At 33.6% G+C, this 21,666-nt stretch overlaps 1 protein-coding gene across 1 annotated transcript in view; it reads right to left on the bottom strand.

Annotated features, from left to right (window-relative positions):
- LOC114333317 (poly(rC)-binding protein 3) overlaps positions 1-21,666 on the bottom strand; it is a 754,646-nt gene that overhangs the window by 444,517 nt on the left and 288,463 nt on the right. Inside the window, exon 3 of the mRNA XM_050658847.1 lies at positions 11,238-11,272. The gene's annotated coding sequence lies outside the window, so the exon portion shown is untranslated. The remainder of the gene's footprint in view (positions 1-11,237; positions 11,273-21,666) is intronic.

The raw sequence follows: 21,666 nt of genomic DNA, 5'->3' as shown, positions 1-21,666 counted from the left end.
ACGACGGAAAGGTCACTCCCACTCTCGCCCACGAAATTGCTATCTGCCGTCTCTTTTCTATTTTACATGCATTTGTCCATAAGCCATAAGAACTGTATATAGACAATTTAAAATACGGCCCAGCCACGGGCTTGTGTATAGCGCGAGGCGCGACGTTATTATATCTATTATATTTGTTTTGCCAATGCAGACTGCTGAGAGAGAATTTTATATTTCAGAGTGAAGTTTTAGATAAAAGATATTTTTAATAAAATTGGTATTTTTATGAGATTATTTTAGGGGGGTCATTGACCAATTGACCCTAAGGAGGAGCCGCGCTTGCTAAGAAACAACATTTTTGTTTATGTTAGTAGTATTTTGTATTTTGACAACGGCACCCGATTTGGGCGTCGAAACGTTAATAAAAATCATTTTTTAATAATATTGTGGTTTATTTCCCATTATAAATAGTTAAAAAGGGTACAACTTTAAAACAAATGAAGATAAAGTAATTTAATAAACTTTGTTTTCAAGCCTATTAATAATGTTTTAAAATGAGATTTTCTAATAAGGCTAATTTGCATGCGTAGAAGCCGAGTTACGATCGATAAAGCTTCGAAAAATACTTATTTTATGCAATTTGCATTATGCACTAATTTTACAATATCTTGAGGATTTAAGTTAAGTTAACGTTTTTTCCTTCGTTTTTTATTAAGGAACAAATTTTATTTGAAACATTTTTTATCTCTTTTAGTTTATGAGCCAGAGCCTTATAAACAATTTGTAAACAATTAAATTGTTTATAACAATTTTTTTACCACTCAGATCGAAATCCACCCTCGAAATTCGTAATCAGCAGCCAAAAATCCATAAGTGACCGTTAAGTTTGTCCATTAGAATTGAAAGGACACCGTGACCTCTATTTGGCGCCTAGACTATTTTTTGAAGTATAATTTGAATGCATTGTGACATTCAATTTATATCAGAGCTTTATTGTTTAAGTGATTTTTGATTCACAATTTATTATTTTTTAACGAAAACCAGCAAAAACAATAAAATAAGTTAATAAATTAATGTGTTATTAACGGAATTAGAATCAAATAATTATTATTTGAAAATAAAATAACAAAGATGTGACGTTTATAACGTTACAATGAAATTGAAATTCTCTGCTATGCAGACCATGCAATTTTGATAGACCTTGAAATGAAGAAAAGTCTTACTAATAGTTCACACATTAAACAGAAAAGCAAAAGAATTTAACATCATGATTTGAACTCAGAATCAATAATAACCAATGAGATACCTACAAATTTGAAATCGATGGAGTTAGCATTGAATAAATAGTGGAAATAAAGTACCTAGGGTCCATGCATACACTGTCCAACTATATTGAGACGTTGCGTTGATAAAGAAGTAAGAGATCAGGCACAAAGAACAAATAGATTAACAGGATGTCTTAATAAAAGTGCCTATATAGACACGAGGAGAGATGAGAACGTCTCTCCTCTGCCTATGAGAGAGGAGAACGTCTACTCACATTTGCTATGGAAGAAGAGTTGGTAATCACCAATACACTCTTCAAATTACCATACAGAAGGTTGTACACATGGAGCTCACCCGTTGACACGTCAGAAAATCTCATAAGAAACCAGATTGACTATATTTTAATAAATAAAAGATTCAAAAACTCAATAACATTAGTGAAAACCTACCCTGGTGCAGATATTAAGTCAGACCATAACCCACTTGTCGGTAAGTTTCGTCTGAAATTTAAAAAAATCCACAAACCTAATCCTATAAGATAAGATCTCAAACAACTAAGAGATGATGACATAAAGCAAGAAGTACGGGAATATCTGAAGAACAACATATCTAAGTCAGAAGTAGTTAATGATGTTGACATAGAAATAAACCACTTAGAAAACATTGGGAAGGAAATATTAGACCAATACCTGCGACCGAAGAAGACAGAAAAGAAAAAACCATGAATGACCGACGGTATATTACAGATGATGGACAGAAAAAGAGAATCCAAGCGGAAAGACTACGTTGCATATCAGTTTCTAGACAAAGAGATAAAAAAAGCTGTCAGAGAAGCTAAAAACAGAAATCCGGAAGAACAGTGTGAAGAAATCGAGATATTTCAACGTAAACACGATTCCTTCAACCTCCACAAAAAGATCAAAGAAGCAGCAGGCATAAATCAAAAAGGTCGGGACACTTAACAGACGCTCAAGGAAATCCAATAGTTGATATTGAAGAAACAAAAACAACATGGATCAAATATGTGACAACAACATTTGAAGACGATAGGAAAGTCACCATCACACAAAATAAAAATGACGATACCGGACCACCTATTCTCGAAGCGGAAGTAGAAGCTGCTATAAACAACATTAAGGAGGGAAAAGCTGCAGGACCAGACGAGTTCTATTCAGAATTTTTGAAAATTATGGACCTGGTCAATTACTAGTTAACCAACAACCTATAACACAAATCACCAACTTTTGTTATTTGGGTGCAAACTTAAATGAACAGTGGGACCAATCGTTGGAAATTAAGATAAGGATGGAGAAGGCAAGATCAGCTTTCGTCAAAATGAAAAAAATCTTTAACAACCACGATATAAAATTGGAAATAAAAGTTCGTTTACTAAAATGCTACGTATTCTCCGTTCTTTTATATGACGTGGAGTCATGGACCTTAACTGAAGCATCACTGAAGAGACTCGAAGCATTTGAGATGTGGTGTTATAGACGCATGTTGAGGATTTCCTGGATAGACAGAGTTACCAACGAAGAAGTTCTACATAGAATGGGTAAAGAGCGCGAACTAGTCATAGCCATAAAACGTCGCAAACTGGAATATCTGGGCCATATAATGCGCAATAAACAACGATATAACCTACTTCGGACCATACTTCAAGGTAAAGTGCATGGGAAAAGAGGTCCAGGACGAAGAAGAATATCCTGGCTGCATAACCTGCGAAAATGGTTTAACTTAACCACTACCGGACTTTTCAGGGAGCAGTCAACAAAGTCAGAATAGCCATGTTAGTGTCCAACATCCGTAACGGATAGGCACCATAAGAAGAAGATATGGACACATTAACTGTAAGATGAAATCAAAAATCTTCTTCTTTAGCAGCCTCCTCTGATCCAGTTGTGCCTCCTCTGGTCCAGTTGTGCCTCCTCTGTCCAGTTGTGCCTCCTCTGTCCTTCTCTTGTGTTTAAATATTTTTCATATTTGCCTGTCTTGAACTATCTGCTGCCAGTTTTTTCCTGCCATTTTGATCCATCTTTTTTGCGGCATGAGATCAATAGTCTATAAAGCCAGCATAATCAGAAACAAGACCTAATGCAGCCAAACCACAGCTTATTAGAAAATATTTTCGATAATATAACTTTCGAGAGGAGATCGACTGTTCGACCCTGAAGCCCGCCCTATCTACTTAATTATAATGGCAGAATGGCAACTTCTTAATATTACCGCAAATATTGCAATAACTCACATTCAATATTAAATAAATTAAACTTAAACGTATTAAAAAATGTGATAAATTCTTACAAGTAGAAAAACTACCCCATGTCTCCTACAATAAATATTAAATACATACAGCAGATATTGTGTTCCTAAATAAGTTCTCATAATATATCAAAGGAATGTAATACAAAAAATGCGCTCCTCCAGCTGTTTCATTTATTCTTATTTATATATCTAAAATTTCATTTGTCATGCACATGCATTACATCCGCTAAGACCACTAGCGAATTGTACAAAAATAGGTAAGAAGTGCATATCTCAAATTCCAACAGTGTAATATTGAAACTCTTAAAAATTCCGCGAGGAATAACTGAAATGCATCAGAGACCATCAAGACTATTTTATGGCTCCCTGAGAATATCTATCTGCGTATTTTTCTATTTGACTCAAATGTGATTCACCTGCTCCGTTGTTTTGTCGGTAATAAAATCCAGAGTTATTTTTATTGCGAGAATAGAAATTGTTTGGCGTTAAAAGTACTGAGGTGTCCAATAAATTCTTTACAATGTGTCGAAATTGCAATAAAGCAGACAGAAAAACTTTGCACTTGATTGTAGCTAGTTTTAAGCTGGAACAAAAAGAAGCGGAAAAAGTGTTAGATTCTTTCTTTCAGTCAGTAATAAGTTTAAAAAACATGAAGTTCTTTATACATAAATCTATAATCTCTTAGTTCGCTAAAATTTTCAAATTTACATACATACATACATAATCGAAAAGCTCTTATACCCGAAGGTGTCGACGTGTACAAACCCTCTTAATTGTTTTCTACAAATTTACGCCATTCATTTCTGTCTCTAGCAAGTTCCTTCGCCTCACTCCAGAAGACTCCTTCGTCTTACACTTTCTTCGAGAATCTCGCTTATGCTATCGTTCCATGTTTTTCTGGGTCGCCCTCTACGGTTTTCCCTATTTTTCTCGCTTCTCATATCTCCTTCACCTGTCTAGTTTCGTTCATTCTGATCATGTGTCTCCACCATTTCAGTTTCTTTTCTTCTGCTTTCCTTTAGTGATTTCGTTCCTAGTTCTTGTCTAATGTCTTCGTTTCTTCTTCAATCTGTTCTTCTAACACCCAGCACTATCCTCAAGTATTTCATTCCCCTTGCTTGCAGTCGCTTTGTTGGTTTTTCGTCGAGTACCCAGTTTTCTGCCCCGTAGGTTAATACAGGTTGGTACACTGTTTGGTATACGATCATTTTTGTTTTTGTTGTTGTTTATTTTCTGTTCAAGAAGTTTTTGTATAGTGCATGATATGTATATTCTAGTACCTGAATTTATTCTGGTACCAATATCGTCTTCTTGTGTCCCTTTATTATTCAAAGTTATCTCTAAATACTTGTATATTTCTATCTGTTCGATTCTCTTACCTTCAGTGTTAATATTTATTTTTGTTATATTTTTTGTTATTACCATCACTTTAGTTTTCTCGGGGTTTACTCTTATGGTAGGGGAGCCCAAGCGGGGATTTTTGCAGTTACTCGAGCGCGTCAGATTATCATATGGGGAGAAACCTGGTACCCTGCAGATGTACTTCTACCATATATTGGCTCTTAACACAGGGGAGTTCGTTAAGGGGGGGACCGAAAAAAAAAATCTATCCTTAAAAAAACTAGAAATTGTCAGATTAAGATAAGGTAAGGTAAGTACATGCAAAAGAGTGTATATTTAAAAAATCTGACGATTTGAGCCGGGCGTAAGGAAATGGGTGAGTCTCAAAGTTTCACAAGAAATAAGCGAATATTTCGCGAAATGAATGACAGATCGAAAAACTAAAAAATGTATGCTTAATATTTTTTTAAAAATCTATCGAATGATACCAAACACGACTTCCCACGGAGAGGGGTAGGGGGTAAATTTAATATTTTAAATACGAATCCCGCGATATTTCGCGAAATGAACATCAGATCGAAAAACTGTAAAATACACTTATTCAATATTTTTTAAAAATCTATCGAATGGCACCAGACACGACCCAGCGTGGGGGGTTACTCTAAAATCTTAAATAGGAGCCCCCATTTTTTATTGCAGATTTGTATTCCTTACGTAAAAATAAGTAACTTTTATTTGAAACATTTTTTCGGATTATGGCTAGATGGCGTTATAATCGGAAAAAACGATTGTTGGAAATGGAAAATTAAATTAAAAAATGGCAAGCGCCCACTAAAATGGAAAACTTTACTTAACTTTTTTTGGTTTTAGGAGCTACTCTTCACAACCCAATAGGTCCCCGTAACGCTCGAGTGACTGCACATTTAGCATACTTTGCTCCCCTACCATTAAGTTGTATGATTTTAATTCATCTGTCCACATTTGATATTGTCATGTTCTTTTGAGGGTCTTTTTCTGTTTTTGATATAAGTACTGTATCATCTGCAAATACTCATGCTTCTACTTTCACTATTTGCATGTTTCTGTATCCTACAATATGATCTTTTTTTGCTTTTGGCCAGCGCTTTTTTTACTTCGTCCATCACGTTAATAAACAATAATGGGCTCAATACACCACCCTGTCTGACTGCATCGGTATTTTTAAAGATTTTTGAAGTTCTGCTTCTTATTCTTACTTGGTTATTAGAATTTTTATACATACTACATACCGCCTTCAACAGTTCTTCATCTAAATAAAGCAATAAAAACAATAAAGCATATAAACAATAATGGGCTCAATACACCACCCTGTCTGACTCCATCGTTATTTTTAAAGATTTTTGAAGTGCTGCTTCTTGTTCTTACTTGGTTATTAGCATTTTCATACAGACTACATACCGCCTTCAACAGTTCTTCATCTATATTCTTGTTTTCTAGGCTCTGACAGATTCCTGTCCTGTCCACCATATCAAACGCTTTTTTCATATCTAAGAATGCTAAATAGATTTCTTGATTTTTGACTATAGCTTTTTCAATTATGTGTTGGGCTTTATTCATGCAATGGCATATAAAACAATATAATGCTATTCTACATCCCACCAGAATAAAAACAATGGGAACCTTCTCTGGTTACACCTCTGATAGTCCATTCTTTCACGGTTTTTGCTCTAAATATTAAAGAACCGCTTGGATTGACATGAAATTTGGCATACGCATAGCTTACATGTCAAAGAAAAAAAGTGATATTGTGCCAACGTGTGCTTTTGCCCTGGGGGTGACTTTCACCCCCTCTTGTGGGTGAAAAAATATATGTCCAAAACAACTCCGGAAATGGTTAAACTGACTAATTTTAAGTAACTTTTGTTCTATAGAGCTTTTTCGCCAAGTCAACACTTTTCGAGTTATTTGCGAGTGGATATGTTCATTTTTCAACAAAATAACCACATTTTTAGACGGTTTTTCGCAAATAACTCAAAAAGTAAGTATTTTGTCGAAAAAATCGTTCTTAGCAAAAATATAGCCTATAAAAAAGTAAAAAAAATGGTGTACGCGTTAGGTCTGTGGATCTCGTAGAACCAGAGTTATAGCCAATGAAATATAGATTCATATTCACCAAATTTCAAATAGAATATTTCGACGTGAAATATCCAAAAAATTAAGCACTTTTTGGGGAAAACTCATTTTAACTTTTTTAAAGTGTTTAAAAAATCTTTATTTCTGTTTTTACGAAAAGTTTCTAGCATTAAATTTAAGCAAGTTACGCTCAAAATAAAGTTGGTCCCTTTTGTTTTTGCAAAAAAAAATCGGGAAGACCACCCCCTAATTAGCAACTTGAATGAAATTAATCGTTGACGCTCCACAATTTATTTTACTTATATTGTGTTTATTTATGATCTGTAAGTTTCATCGATTCAAAGTGCTTATTTTTGAAAAAATTTGGTTTCAAAATATAATTTTTTAAAATTTAAATTTTGAAAAATATGCTTTTTTTCAAAATAACTTAAAAATTGTTAGAGATATCAAAAATCTCGAAATACAAAAAAAGATTTGCTTTTCTGAATATCACGTATTTTTTTGTTTTTCTGTTAGACAAAAATTGATCAAGATTTGGTGTTTCTAAATTTGCATACATTCGTGATCAGTGACTCGTTCAACCCCTTTTAACTACAGCCGTTTCAATAATAAGGATTTTGAACCGATGAAACTTACAGATCATATAAACAATATATACACGAGTCAAGAAACTTGTAAAGTCGTTACGATTAAGTTCATTTAAGATACTAATTAGGGGGTGATTTTCTCGATTTTTTTACCAAAACCAAAAGGGACTAACTTTATTTTGAGCGTAACTTGTTTAATTTTGATGCTAGAAATTTTTTTTATAAAACAAAAATGAAGCTTTTTTTTAAACACTTTAAATAAGTTTAAATGAGTTTTCCCCGAAATGTGCTTCATCTTTGTTTATTTCACGTTAAAATATTCCACTTGGAATTTTACGAATATGAACCTATATTTCATTAGCTGTAACTCTGCTGCTACTAAATAAAAAGACGTGATATATACACTATTTTTTTAAATTTTTTATAGGCTATATTTTACCCCCAAGAGGGGGTGAAAACCACCCCCAGAGCAAAAGCACATATCGGCACAATATCACTTTTTTTCTTTGACTTGTTAGCTGTGTGTATGCCAAATTTCATGTCAATCCAAGCGGTTCTTTAAAATTTAAAGGTTTTGCAATATTTTACCGTTAAAGAATGGACTATGAGGCTTCTACAATTTGCAAGCCATACGGATGCTGAGACTAAGGTAGATGAGGGAAAATTGTTACAATATAAAACAACATAATGTCCTCGCAGGTGTAACCAGAGAAGGTTCCCATTGTTTTCAGTCTGGTGGGATGTAGAGTAACATTATGTTGTTTTATATGCCATTAGAGTAAAAACTTAGTCTTTTGCTTGCAGTTGCCGCTAGGGCATCTATGCCACTTCGTTCGTTACAATCCGGGACTGCACGCCGAGGTTTGTTTTGGTTGGATCAGAGAGAGCAGCATATGTGCCTCCTGATGAAAGGCTAATAAGTTTCGAAACCGGTAGAGGTGCTTGCTGGACACTCTGATGGGACTAGAATATGGTGTGGCTGTATTTTCGTTTTGCAACGAAATTGAAAATGGTTATTCATTTTGATTTACATGTTTACTCGGATTGGAATACGAAGGGAACCATTCTCGTTGGAACTTTACCGCACTGAGCATATCGAACGTGAATTATAAATTGTAAAATTACCTCATCTTCCTTAGTCTCAGCATGCGTATGGCTTGCAAATTGTAGAAGCCTCGGAGGTGTAACCAGAGAAGGTTCCCATTGTTTTCAGTCTGGTGGGATGTAGAGTAACATTATGTTGTTTTATATGCCCTTAGAGTGACAACTTTTGAAGTCTTTTTCAACTACACAATAATTACACAGAATGAGAAGAGACCTTATTGACATAAATATAGAAAATATAATACAAAATGAAGAATTATATAATACACTAAATAATTTGGTGGACACAATATCCAAGAAATAATTAGAATGATATAATATTAAACAAAGAAGAAATCAAGTAAATATCCAACGTCTATGAATTTGAATAAGAAATTATAAAATAAAAAAATTAAAATTACATATAATGTAACGTTACAAACGTCACGTCTATATTTTATTTTTAAATAAATGTTTTACTTTATTTTACTTAATATTTCATTAGTAATTATTTTCTTCTATTTGTTTTACCAGTTTTCTTCGTTAAAAACTCGTTGGCGGCCTCTTTTATTTACTATACTACCATCTTCCTACTACTACTTAGCATCTTCTATTTACTATATCTCTTTTCATTTAAATCATCAACTAAACACACTGAACGTACCCTGTATATCCTTACAATCTAGATATCTGTCTTTTAATACGGAACATGCCTGCCACTTCCTACGTCCCACTGTCATGGCAGTGACACTTCGTCTCTCAATTCTCAATATGATGGTGGAAAATTAATTTCGGTATAAAAGCCAAAGAAGCTTCAAAATAAAAACATTTCTATTTCAACAATAATCTCTCTTGGGGTAAGAATATTACATATCATATTTTAATTACATTTCTACATCTAACAGCTTTTTATAATCATTTTTACGTATTTAACCTAACCTTCCATGTCTGTGAGCACATGGTCAGTTTTAAATACCTATTTCTTTCAAATTTTCATATAATCACGTGTAAATCAAATTTTAACTATTCCCCTCATCTTAATTCCATTTAATTTACCCTTGCCTTCTACTAGTTTTTGAATACTATTTGGCAAAGGTACAATTTGGTTTTTTAACTTCTTGATTGTCACTTATAAGCATTATTCTTCTAGTTTTTGGGATAAAGATCACAGTTCTCCCTCTGGGAGCTTCAAGAATACTCAATCGCCGGCGATACAACAATAAGGACAAAAATATCTAGACTACAACAATGAACTTTATCTGGACTGCAACAACCAACACCTGTAGGCCTGGTGGCCCTGAACACCTACAACCCCAGAGCCCGTTGCAGAACCAACAGCAGTACCATTCGACATCACGAAGATACCATCGAACCAGATACCAAAAGCCATAAGTATAATCTACAAATTGTTAGTTTTTGGCAAGAATTTGAATATATTTGTTAATGCATTTAATAAGTCATATTTTTATTATATCTTTATTGAACAATAAACATGATTGGTTAAAAATACTATTTTGTTTGCTTCCATTCTAAATTTTTAGAGTTCATATCTAAGATTATGACCAGACGAACACACACTCTGAGAGACTGAGCGAGCTAAGCTAGGGTGAACGATAACTATCATAGTTGATTGAAATATTATTTTCGAATGGTATTTCAATTAGCTGGGGTAGTCTATTGTCTCTTTTCGTTTCACTGGCGCCCCAACGCTACTTGTCTTATTCGAGGATTTATATGAAAGGTAGAAGATACATTTCTTAACTGTGTTTCGTGCGGGTATGTCTCAAGATCGTTTCCAAATGTTCTCAGATTTGCTCGGTTTGATCATCAGATAAAGCTGCGTCAATCTGAGACATATGGACAACGCTTAATTCAAAGTTCACAAAGAACTATAAGCTATCAGATTTTATAAGAGTAGATTAATATAACTGTTTTCATGTAGAGGAGGTACTAAGTTTCCCAATACATTTCCTCAAAACCAGCAAAATACGGAATCCAAATTTTTGCTAGTTTTTACTAGATATAGCGCGAAGGTCTTTTGCACTCCTTTCTTTAAGTTCAAGACCGGGGCACAACCCCCCTAATAAATAAAAAAAATTGTGTCCTATGACTAATATAGAATTTTTAATTTAGTACTTGTGGTTCGTTCCATACTTAAGGCTATTATTTCAGTATCATATCAAAAGATTGAAGAATTTAGATGATTTCAATCCAGAATATACCCTCTCTGTGACTCAGTGGTAAGAGCCACAGCGAGGGTAAGCCCTTATAACCTAAAGGTCGTGAGTTCGAATATCACCTGTGTGGAGAATTTTTCATTTATTAAAAATTGAAAATAGTTTCTATCCTTGGATCCTAATGGGATCGGTACTCACCGGAGGGACTGCAGACGTTCCGATACATTAGCGTCTCTTTGCAAAGACAATGACATCGACTTTGCTAAGTAACAAGCACATTTACTCAACACACCCACTACACATTACTGTAGGTACCTGATTGGAAAAATCCACTGTACCATGACAATGGCGATTAGTTCTCGAGCCATTAAGCTAAATAAAAAAAAATCCAGAAAATAATCTAGTTTTTAATATTCGTTTGACTTACTTGTTTTGTGAAGGCTTAATTTCCGCGACCAGCTCCTGCAAATTAAATAAAACCAGAATTAAAACAAAGCACAATCTTAAAATTTCATTCACAATATATACTAAAATTACAATAAAATATTCACTAGAAATAAACAAACCAGGACCCGTTTGATGTTACAAGCAGCACTCCCAAATCATGATTTACAAAGTTTATACATTGTAAATCATGATTCGGGAGTGGTCCTCATAACACTCAACGTACAAGCACAATCCCATATGCAGACCATGTTCATCTCATGTAGAACTCAACGTGTTAACAAGTAATTGGACTTCGTAAGTCCTAGGTTTTCACCCAAAGTAATTGAAAGTAGAACCGGAAGTCAACATTTGAACTCTTCGTGTAACTTTGCGTCGATTGATATACGATTTTACTAATTTTGAGTCATTGTTACTAAACTTTGGGTGATCATTGTTTAAACAGAAATGACTTCAAAACAGGAACTAAAGATTAAAAGTCAACTTTTCAATACGCTTCGATTGTTGTGTTACATATACTATTTCTACGACTATAGCGGCAATTCTGGTTAGAACTTTTTAAGCGGAAATGACATAAAAACCAAAATTTTACATTTGTTCTCATCTTGCTAAGGCAGGTCGAATGATATATCGCCTATACCAGCGATACTCAACCTTTTTTTCCCTGGGCCACATACTAGCTATTGCCACAGCTTGCGGGCCGCATAGGTGGAATAGTATACAGGGTGTTTTATTAAGAAACGGAAATACTTAAATGGCGAATAGAGGTCACTGAGGCGGTTCTTAGATATTCTACATTTATTGCCCTACCGATTTTTATAACCGAGTTACAGGGTATTTTTATCGACTTTGCCCATTTTTGTCTGGACCATAACTTTATAATCACCTTGCATATTTTTTGATATTTGATATAAATATGTCTTATTTAGAACCCAAACCATAGAACTACTAATCAGAAGAAAAATGCAAGTCCGGTTTTAAAAATTATACTTAAATTCATTGTGACCTTGAAACCACATCCTGTATTGAAATTTTCAAAACCCATTTGTACATTTGAAAAGAGCACAAAGAACTGAGTTTATAGGTTCGTTTGAATGTTTTTCGCAGAAAATTTAATCATTTTAATTTTGAAATGAAATATGTTTATTAAAATTTTTAAGAACTTTGAGATTACAAAGCAGGTTTTTAAAGTACTTTTAATAATAAATTATTGAATTTAATGAATACATTCTCATTTTAACACTAATCAATACTTAGTTACTACATTGGAACGACCCACTTACTACTAATCACAAATACAGGTCCAGATTAACAAAAAATATAAAGTGATTGTGACCTTGAAAGAACACCCTGTATATTCAAATTTTCAAAACCCGTTTGAAAATTTAAAAAGGCCACAAAAAACTAAGTTAAATGGTTCACCTTCATTTTTTTCGCAGAGAATTTAATGACTTCAATTAATTTTGAAATATGTCGAAATTTTTAAGAACTCTGAGAACTCACCACAAAAATTTCGATTTAATTTCGAAATTAATGTCATTAAATTGTCTGCACAAAAAATTGAAAAATATACAGGGTGTTGTTTCAAGGTCACAATTATTTTATATTTTTTTGTTAATTCAAACCTGGGTTTTTCTTGTGATAAGTAAGTGTCGTTCCAATGTAGTATATAGTTATGGATTATTTTTAAGATGCATATTTATTTATTAAATTTAGTAATTTATTATTCAAAGTGCTTTAAAAACCTGCTTTTTAATCTTAGAGTTCTTAAAAATTTTAGTATATTTAATGTCAAAATTAAAGTCATTAAACTTCCTGTGCCCAAAATTAAACCGAACCTGTAAACTCAGTTTTTGTGCTCTTTTCAAATGTGCAAAATAAATCTTGAAAATTTAAATATACAGGGTATTGCTTAAAGGCCACAATTACTTTATATTTTTTTGGTAATCCGAACTTGGATTTTTCTTGTGATTACTAAATGGATTGTTCCACTGTATCTAGTAAATAAGTGTTGATTATTTTTAAAATGGGTATTTGTTCATTAACTTTAATAATGTATTATTATCTAAAAGTTAATAATACCTGCTTTTTAATCCCAGAATTCTTAAAAATTTCAATACAATTTCCCAATCACGCGCAAACACGCCCTAAACACAGCGGCACACTATCAAAAAATTTGACAAACACGTGAAATTTGACAAATAATTTGATCGTTTACAGGGCCTTTTAGTGAGCCTTCGGGCCGCATGAAAAACGCTAGAGGGCCGCATGCGGCCCGCGGGCCGCAGGTTGAGTATCACTGGCCTATACTAATTCGGTGACTTTAAAACAGTATTTACGGTTGCAACTCTAAAACCCAAAGAACGATGTCAAATTTCTCATCTTTAATACCATCCTTGGGTTATAAGCTTTCATTCGACACCTCATGATAGTAATTCTATCTGTATTAATAACTGAGGAGTTGTATCCGCGGACAGACAGAGAGACGGACAGTCATGAAACCGGAAGTATATATTTGTTCTCGTCTTGCAAAGACGCGTCGAATAATATATCACTTGTACTATTCCGGTGACTTTAAAACAGTACTTCTGGTCGTATTTCTAAAACCGGAAGTCATAGGTCAAATTTTTCACCTTTAGTCCCATCCTTGGATTATAAGCTTTCATTCGACGTCTCATTTGTCACTCTACCTGGCATAGTGACGGAGGAGTTATATTCGCGGTCGGACGGACAGACAGACAGACAGCCTAAGTCAAATTTCTCACGTTTAGTACCATCCTTGGATTATAAGCTTTCATTTGACACCTCATTTGTCATTATACCTGGTATAATGACGGAGGAGTTATATTCGCGGTCGGACGTACAGACGGACAGATAGCATAGGTCAAATTTATCACCTTTAGTACCATCCTTGGATTATAAGCTTTCATTTGACATCTCATTTGTACCTGGTATAATAAGGGAGGAGTTATATTCGCGGTCGGACGGACAGACGGACAGACAGCCTAGGTCAAATTTCTCACCTTTAGTACCATTCTTGAAATATAAGCTTTCATGTGACACCTCATTTGTCATTCTACCTGGTATATTGATGGAGGAGTTATATTCGCGGTCGGACGGACCGACGGACAGACAACCTAAGTCAAATTTTTCACCTTCAGTGCCATCCTTGGATTATAAGCTTTCATTTGACACCTTATTTGTCATTCTACCTGGTATAATGACGGAGGAGTTATATTCGCGGTCAGACGGACCGACAGACAGACAGCCGAAATCAAATTTCTCACCTTTAGTACCATCCTTGGATTATAAGCCTTCATTTGACACCTCATTTGTCATTCTACCTGGTATAATGAGGGAGGAGTTATATTCGCGGTCGGACGGACCGACAGACAGACAGTTTAGGTCAAATTTCTCACCTTTAGTACCATCCTTGGATTATAAGCTTTCATTTGACACCTCACTTGTCATTCTACCTAGTATAACGACGGAGGAGTTGTGGTCACAGACATACAGACAGACAGACAGACGGACGTGGATAATTCAAAGTTTTCACATTTTTTCAAAATTAGGTGAAAACAATAATTATTATTAAATCCTGTAAATCACATAACATACGATTTAATAATTTTGAATAAAGATATGCACGCTATTTTTGAACTCGTTTTATTTACGCCTTTACTTATTTTTCTGGTTTTATCCCCAATTTTCTTTTAATCTCTTTAATTCTGCAAACTTGATGGTCTCTTAAACCTTTGGATTTTATCCTTTGCGAATCGGCCAAAATTGTGAAGTTTCCGATTTGAAATGCCTCCTTTGAAGAGTGGAAACGCTTTGTGTGGAACATTTGATATTTGAGATTCTTCGTACGCAGTAAAGATCTTAATTATCAAATGGCCCTATTGCTTCGATTTAAAAATTTATTAACACCAGTAAAGGATTAATCACATTTAGGTTTGTTTAATTTCATTTATAGTAAACTTATGATATTTAAAATTATACAATGTATCATTTACCTTTTACGTTTTAGTGGAAATTACACCCACCGGCACAATTAACGGCCCACCTTGTATTTCTTTTAATTTGCAGAAATTGTCAATCTTTATTGTCAAACATAATTTTAAAAATCGTAGTCTAATTAAAAAAATATCAATACAGTCAAACCGTCTTATTGGAATAGCCTTCGTGCCAAGCAAAAATATTCCAATAAGCGGGATATTCTAATAACCGATCATTGATGGCTAGTAGAAATACGCGAAGCTACTGAATATACATAATAATAGTACATACTATGTTTATATGTACCTACATGTACATACATATTATATTTATATGGTTTTAGGTCGTTTTAAGTCAATAATACAGCAGTGTAACTTATTTTATTAAAAAATCAAATTACATTTTCTGTGCATGTATCCACTAATATATAGGGTGTCAATTTAAAAAGTTGCCACCCCTATAATTTGGTCTCTATAAAAAATCTAAAAATATACAAAAACATGTCAAATTTACTTGTGAGGGGGACATTTTATAGACCAGTTTTCAACTAACTTACACTAACCCTCTAGCGGGGGCGGACACAACCCCCAAAATATTTAATGGAAAGGGGGTTGAGTGATACCTCATTTTAAAGGTCGTTCGATTACCTTTTCAAAAATACTACATACATTATATCTCTTTTCAGAAATTTTAATTTTTTTATAATTAATTTTAATAATTAAATATCGCGAGTTCAGAACTCCAAAAATTTATTTGGAGTATTGAATTCCAAATTGATTTTTTTTGGGGTGTTGAAGTATTTAGAGTATTTTTGAAGCATTTTTGGAAAAATCAAGTAAAACCGTAAAGATATTAAGTATAGAGTTCAGAACTCCAAAATTTTTAGAGTATTGAGTCCAAGATTTTTTAAAAGTACTGAAAAGAAATATAAGGCATGTGGTATTTTTGAAAAGGTAATTTAATGACCTTCAAAATGAGGTATCACTCAACCTCCCTTTCCATTAAAGATTTTGGGGTTTGTGTCCGCCACCGCCATAGGGTTGATGTAATTTAGTTGAAAACTGGTCTACAAAATGTCCCCCTCACAAATAAATTTGACGTGTTTTTGCATATTTTTAGATTTTCTATAGGGACCAAATTATAGGGGGTGGCAACTTTTCAAATTGACACGCTGTATATTCTCTTATTTAAAAGGCATACACCAGAATTACTTCTTATTTTTACTTAAAAAATCTATAAGTTATACAAATTAGAAAAGTTACGTTGAATTGGCCCTCCAAAAAACTTCTCATAATATGTCAAGCAGTTAGGACTTGCCGAATTGAACGGAATATCCACAAAAGCGAAAAATCTTTATTTTTTGTCTCATTTTTCGCTTTAATATTGAGTTGGGTGGTTTCATTGTTTTGCTCTGAATCTTCAGTATCTTCGAAAACCGGAAATCTTAACGGTGTCTAGTCGGACAAACTTTGATGGGAACACTGAAACAGGGGAAGTTTTAATTGTGGAACAGGCTAAAAATTTGGAACGTCAGACTACGAAAACATTCCATATATTTTGTAGGACAGAACTTCCAATTTATTTGTTACCATTTCATTAAACTCTCATCCAAAAATCAGACTGTTGTTTATCACCAACTGGGCATTATAATGAGTGGAACACGAAGAACATGTCAAATGACAGGAATCAAGGTTAGCAATAAGAGTCTGATTTTTGCATGAGAATTTAATGAAAGGGTAACAAATCAATTGGATGTTCTGTCCGACAAAAGACATGGGACGTTTTTGTAATCTGACGTTCCAAATTTTTAAACTGTTCCACAATTAAACTTGACCTGTTCCAGTGTTCCCGTACAATAAAGTTTGTCCGACTAGACACCGTTAATTAAGCTATTAACAAATTTTCAGCTTGCTAATAATCAACTTTTTTTTGGTACGCGGGATCCAGGACTAATAGTCAAAAGAAACAGATCTTAAAAATTTTAGTCCTTCATTTTGTCGAGTTCTATGTTTTAAGATGAATTGGCAGGCAAAAATAGATTGTTACATTATTTAAACCCACGTCAGGTTTATGGGCAGGGGGGTTATCAACAACTAACAGAACGTTTCTATTGTTGTCTGCTATTTTCTTCTTTTTGTCATTAACCATTAACCAATAAAATTTATAACTGCAACGAAGTGGGTAGCAATAGACATTTTTAGACAAGTAAAAAGTATTTTTTAAAAATATTTTTATGGCGTGTTGTATATACCTTTGTAATTACCTGAAAGACCTAATAAACCAGACATAATTAAAATTTTTGGGAAATTATACATAAAAAGTTGATTCGTTTACTTGAAAAGTATTCTATTAAGTGGAATTATTTCTTTAAAACTTATTCCTATAAGCGGATAAATTTATTAAGGAGTAAATGGTAACGTTTCAAGACCTCAAATTTCTATTCCTTAAACCGAGATATTCCTATAACCGGTACTCCAATAAGCGGGTTCGACTATATTAATAGTGGGTGTTATCGGCTCTGCTCCTTAGGATTTCTTGGAACCGTTTCAGCAATCCATTCAGGATCTTCTGGATATCCGATTGGAGGATATTGTGCCACTCCTCTACTGCAGCCGTTTTGAGCTCTCCGAAGGATGTAGTGGTTAGTACTCTTGCTCTTACCATTTTTTGAGGTTTTTCCAAATATGTTCAATTGCGTTAAGATCACGACCTCATTAAGATACTCACATCTTTTGGTATGGCAAGGTGCATTGTCATGCATTAATCTGAAGTTTTCAAAACGGTGCCACAGGCATGATATGGTCTTGGAGAACTTCTTTCACGTATCTTTAAGAATTTACACTGCTCTATCAAACACAGCAAGATCAGTACGAACTTCGTAAGAGACACCTCCCTACATGATTACTGACCCTCCACGGAACTCACCGTTTCGGTTATAGTGCATGGAGCAAACTTTTCATTTTGACACCTGTACACACGCTGACCTTCATCTGGATATCTTAGGACTATTCTGCTCTCCTCTACGAACAGTATGTTCTTCCATTCCGCCACAGTGCAGTTAGCATAGTCTCGCACAAAACCAAGTCTAGTTCTACGGTTTTGTGGGAGCAGCTATGGAACGCGAGCTGTACGGAAAGCTCTCATAGTTTTGTCTGCCAGTCTGCTTCGATTGGTACGTTCACTTATCTATCTAATCAGCCCTAAACATCCATCCTTGGATATAGGCCTCCTCTTCCTTCTTCCATGCCTCTCTATCTTGGGCAATTTGCATCCATTTTGACCCAGTGTGTTTCTTCAGGTCATCTGACCATCGCATCTGTGGCCTTCCCCTTTTTCGTTTGTGGTTCCATGGTCTCCAATGTATTACCATCTTAGTCCATCTTTCATCCTTATGCCGTAGGGTGTGTCCGGCGAACTTCCATTTAAGCTTTGCTACTTGGGTAGAGACGTCTTTCACTTTTGTTTTGTTACGGATCCATTCGTTTCTTTTCCTGTCTGATAATTTAATGTTCAGCATTTGTCTTTCCATGGCTCTTTCTGTCTTTGCTATTTTTTCCATATTCTCTTTTGTAAACGTCCATGTCTGAGAGCCATATATTAAAACAGGGAGTATACATTGATTGAAGACTTTTGTTTTTAGGTATTGCGGGTATTTTCTGTTCTTTAGAATATAAGACAGTTTTCCGAATGATGCCCAGGCCAACCTTATTCTTCTCTTTATTTCTTCGGTCTGATTTTCTTTATTTAATCTAGTGATTTGTCCTAGATATATATATATATATATATATATATATATATATATATATATATATATATATATATATATATATATTATGCCATGGAGATTATTTCTCAACATTGTAACATTGATAAAGACACTTTTTTCAAACTGTTAACTTTTCTGTTCGAAAATAATTATTTTTCATTTAACAACAAATTTTACAAACAAACTTTTGGTACACCTATGGGGAACCCTATATCACCAATAATTTCCTGTTATGTAATGGACCACATACTTGACACCATCATCCTTGTTCTACCTTATAAATTTCATTTTATAAAAAAATATGTTGATGACATAATTCTAGCATTACCAAGCACGGGCATAAACGATATACTTTGGTATTTTAATAGTTACAACCCCTACATTCAATTCACATTAGAACGTGAAGATGCTACAGGTTCAGTACCTTTTTTGGATACCAAATTGATACGAAAAGGTACCCATTTGCTGGTTGATTGGTATAGAAAACCTATCAGTTCGGGTAGATATCTCAATTTTTGGTCATACCATAAATATTCAATGAAACTTAATTTAGTTAAAGAAATGAAAAATCGTGTCCTTAAAATCAGCGATACCACTTTCCATACAAAAAATCTAAAAATCCTTTATACCCTATTCATTGAAAACTCATACCCAAGTACACTACTACAGAAAATTTTGTTTAACACTCCACAAAATTCAAGTAGTCTTTTAAGAAACGAGGAAAATATATCTTTATCACAAGATATGATAGGACCTGTAGATCCTTTACCAAAACAAACCGCAATTAGATATGTATCGCTTCCATATATTAAGGATATTTGCCTTAAACTTAGTAGAATTTTTTCATCTATTGAGAATATCAAAATTGCATTTAAAACAGTACTAACAGTGAACAAAGTTTTTTCTAAACTCAAAGACCAATCCTCACTCTTGTCCTTAACGGATGTTGTTTATTGTATACCGTGCGGATCATGTGAACAAGTATACTATGGTCAAACATCAAGATGCCTTAAAGACCGAATGACATCCCACAAGTCTGATAATAGACTACATCCTGAAAGAAGTGCATTGGGTGAACATGCATTTAAAAATGGGCATCGGATAGATTATAATAACATCAAAGTAGTAGAACAGGAAAGTAACATCACCAAAAGACTTTTTCTTGAAATGGCCTACATTTGCCAAGATATTAATGCAATGAACCATAGAACGGATATTGGTCATCTAAATGAAATGTTCTCCTATCTGTTACTACTAGATAAATGCAACAATAACAAAACCAATAATTTATCAATGGACATTTAAGGGAAAGAAAGTTTTTGAAGGATTTTTTCAAAAGATAATTTTTTTTTTTTTTTTTTCATTGAAGTTTGTTTAAAAATTTAGTAATTTTTTTATACACACATATACTGGGGTCATACAAAATAAAAACTCAATCAATTGTAACGTTGTTAGAATTATGACCTGAATAATTTTTTTTATGGTAGTTTGAAAAGCTTTGTATTGAAGAATTGGCAGGTTAAAGCTTCACTCCTTTCTAATATTAACAAATATAAAATAATTTATATTGCCACAATACACCCAATGATAGGCCTATAATTTGCTGTACTGCCAGTTGCTTGATATTGTGGGTGTGGAGTTTTCATCTGTCAATTCGAATATTTTACAATTTACACACGGAGAGTTCCGAAAAGCCAATAATAAAAACTACTTGATTGTCGTGACAAAAACTAATGGCGATATAATAAAATTAAGAATAACAATGTCATGGCATGGTTTTATAATTATTAAGTGTTGTGAATGTAAAGCAATTTTTGATTTTAAATATAGGAGTAAGTTTTAGACTTAACAAAGATGACAGACTGTGATAAATTTTATCAACATTATAATATAACATCATTGATGATACAATCTCAATAAGTTTGTAAGTAGCGAATTTTTTAATTAATTATACCAACGTTAACAAACTATTCATCACATTTGTAGCTCCCTGATGAAGGACATAACCATGTCCGAAAGCTTGGAATAAAAAATTTACAAGAGTACACATTTCACTTTTTATTGCTGCAAACCCAATATTGAACGTTTATTTATATATATATATATATATATATATATATATATATTGTTAAGATATGTAAAATTTGAATTAATATGGTTTCGATCTTAATATTTTAGAAAAGTTAAAACATATAATAAAAATATACCAAAATTCATTTCGAAGAAATGAAAGTCAATTATCTTTGGATGGCCGTAGGTAAACAAAATTTAAATAGGGATTAAGTATTTTCTTTGTACAGTTAGTATGATAAGAAAGTGGTTATGTGTTTGGACAATGAGACCGGGTTTCCCAAATGGACTTTTGCGGCGAGGGAATAATTGTATTTAGAAATTTAAATGAATGTAATCTTTGTTTAGATATTAAGAAAGGAAAAAAAAAACCGATTGGCATGTAATTAGTTTTAGGAAATTTCTAATGGTAGGGAAAATTGGTGTTTGTTATCTGAAAGGTAGATGGGGATAAAATTGAGGAACTCGGATTGGTGAAGAAGGAAAAAGGAGGGGCTAGGTATGAAGAATGGGAGTTTAGCGAAATGTTAGAGGGTGGAAGAAGAGTCAGTTGTTAAATGATCGTTAAGTCGACTAG

Source organism: Diabrotica virgifera, chromosome 8, assembly GCF_917563875.1.
Source record: "Diabrotica virgifera virgifera chromosome 8, PGI_DIABVI_V3a".
Taxonomy (NCBI): Eukaryota; Metazoa; Arthropoda; class Insecta; order Coleoptera; family Chrysomelidae; genus Diabrotica; species Diabrotica virgifera.
The sequence above is the reverse complement of the archived record's forward strand: the minus strand, read 5'-3'. Positions and strand labels throughout refer to the sequence as shown.